The 2,500-nt window shown below is 77.6% G+C and overlaps 1 non-coding gene across 1 annotated transcript; it reads right to left on the minus strand.

Moving 5' to 3' along the window:
• Positions 1–682: 682 nt before the first annotated feature.
• Positions 683–835, minus strand: LOC138063160 (5.8S ribosomal RNA). Its single transcript, XR_011136754.1, has one exon. It is a non-coding gene; the product is annotated as a 5.8S ribosomal RNA (ribosomal RNA).
• Positions 836–2,500: the final 1,665 nt, after the last annotated feature.

Raw genomic sequence — 2,500 nt, forward strand, 5'->3', positions numbered from 1 at the left:
GGGGCAGAGGGGGCTCGGCGGGCGCCGAAGCGGCAGCAGTCGGGGCAGGGAGAGGGCAAGGGGAGGGGAAGAAAGGCAGCCGGCCGTCCCCCCCCGCCGGAGGGGAACGGGGGACCAGCGCACCACCGGGAGAGTGGTGGAGGAGAGCCGTCGTACGGCGGGCACTGGCGGTGGCGGCGGGCGGCGGCGGCAGGTGCCGGGCCACCGCGACCGACCGAACCTGGGGGCCCGGCGGGACGAACTCCGCACAGCGGGCGCTCCGGGAGCGGGGGTTTCCCGAGTCTGCACTTAGGGGGACGAAGGCCCGGGCCCACACGGGGAGGAGAGGCACCCCCTCTCCCCGGCAGCGCGGGCCTGCGAGGCGCCCCAGCCGCGCCACACCGCACACACCGCGCAGGGCAGCGGTGGCCACCGGGCTCGGAGGGGAGGGAGGGCAGGGCAAGGCACGCCGGCCGCGGACGGTGGAGGCGGACGGTCGGCCGGAGCCGGGCAGGCAGGCCAGCCGGAAGACCGGGGCCACCGGTGCACGCACCGGTGGTCCCGGCTCCGCCGCCGCCGCCGACTCACCGCCGCCGCCGCCCCCCCACCGACTCGCCGCCGCCGCCGCCCCCCCCGGCCCCCCCCCGAGGGGCGGCACACCGCTGCGCCAACGCGGCAATGGGGGTGACGATTGACCGTCAAGCGACGCTCAGACAGGCGTAGCCCCGGGAGGAACCCGGGGCCGCAAGTGCGTTCGAAGTGTCGATGATCAATGTGTCCTGCAATTCACATTAATTCTCGCAGCTAGCTGCGTTCTTCATCGACGCACGAGCCGAGTGATCCACCGCTAAGAGTTGTCTCGGTTTCGGTCCCCACCGCGCGCGCGGGGGGACCGGGCAGCTTTCGCAGCCCCCTGAGGGCCCCCATCCGCTCTGCCTCCCTCCTCACGCCGACGCCGGCTGCTGAGCAAGGGACAGCGGAGAGAGAGGGCACGCCTCACTGACCGTACAAGCACAGAGGGAAAAAAAAAGGGGGGGGGGGGGGAGAACAGACCCGAACGAGAGGGGCGGGGAGCCCTCGCTCCCGACCTGGGACAACCCCTTTCTCGCTTCGAGTCCGGCCCAGGCGCCCGGCTCGGCCTGGCCCAGCAGGGAGCGGCGCGCCAGCCGCGCCACCTGCCTCAGGGACCGGGGTGTGGGTCCCCGCGGAGCCCCGGCGTCGGAGCCCGGCCGCCGCTGGGAGCGGCGCCACCCGCTGCCCGCGCGCCCGCGACCCGCCAGCCGCACGCTTCCGAGCTCCTTCGCTCGCCTCACCGGCCTCCAGCTCCGCCGCCCCGGAGACGGCACCCAACACCCGCCTGCACACACGCAGCCTCCCGAGCGACGCCACGCACTCGCCCGTCCCTTCCGCGGGCAGACGCCTGGCGGCAGGCAGACGGGCGAGGCGGGACGGACGGGGAACGGCGCCCGCTCTCCCCGCCTCCACGCGGAGACCGGGAGGGGCCGCCCCCGCCCGCCCGCCCGCCGCCCGCCTGCCGCCCAGCGAAGCCGGGTCGGGCAGAGCGAGGCAGGCGCGCCGGATGGCGGAGTGCCGGGGCAGGGCGGGGGGGGGAGGGAAGGAAGGGTGCCGCCGACGGCCACGGCGGGAGACTGAGAGCACCGGCCAGGGAGGAGAAGGGATGCGCTGGGGCTCGGCGTCCGCACCACCCGCGGTGGGGGCTCGCCGTCCCGGCGGCGAGCACGCGCTCGCGCCGGGGTCGCGCGTTCGAGGCAGGCCGGCGCAAGCCGACCGCGCGGCGTCTCTCCGCCGAGACCAGACCGCGGAGAGAGGGGGCAGGGTACCCCTCTCCGTCCCGGCTGCCCGCGGGGCATGCACGGGCCGCGCCGGCGGGCATGGGGGGGTGCGGCGCCCGCGCGCGCCGACCCCCCGGCCCCTCCGGCAGCACGCCCGGCTGCCCCCCGGGTCGCATCGGGCCGCCCGAGTCTTTAAACCCCCGCCCGGCTCTCCGACCGAGAACCCTCGGGCCCGGAGCCCGGGGCCCATGGCCATCCCTACCCGGGGGGGCCGCTACCGGCGGCCGCGGTGGCCGGAGGCCCTCCTCCTTCCTCCCAGCGCGCCCCCCCCCCCCCCGCCGCCCCCCGCCACCCCCGGCCCGGCCGACTCGCAGCGCGGCCCCCACGGCACGGCGTGGGGCGGCTGGAGCAGTTGGGGGGGGGGGGGAAGGGAGGGGAGGAGGAAGCGTGGAAGGCCGGCAGGGCACGGCCGGTGCGGCACGCGCAGCGCAGCGCCCGGGAGGAGCACGCTGGCACACGGGACCACACGGGTGGGTCACCGAGGGGAGGCAGGAGAAGCGCGGACGCTAGGTACCTGGCCCTGGGGTGAGGGAAACGACCTGAAATCCCCGCGGGGGTGCCTCCCCCGCCGCCGCCCGCCGCCGGGCCACCGCCGCCTCGCGGCGACGGCGGCAGCCTCAGCGGCAGCGACGAGGCGGGGCGCGGAGGGGAACCCGGCACCCGCCAGC

Source organism: Struthio camelus, chromosome 31 (genome assembly GCF_040807025.1).
Source record: "Struthio camelus isolate bStrCam1 chromosome 31, bStrCam1.hap1, whole genome shotgun sequence".
NCBI lineage: Eukaryota > Metazoa > Chordata > Aves > Struthioniformes > Struthionidae > Struthio > Struthio camelus.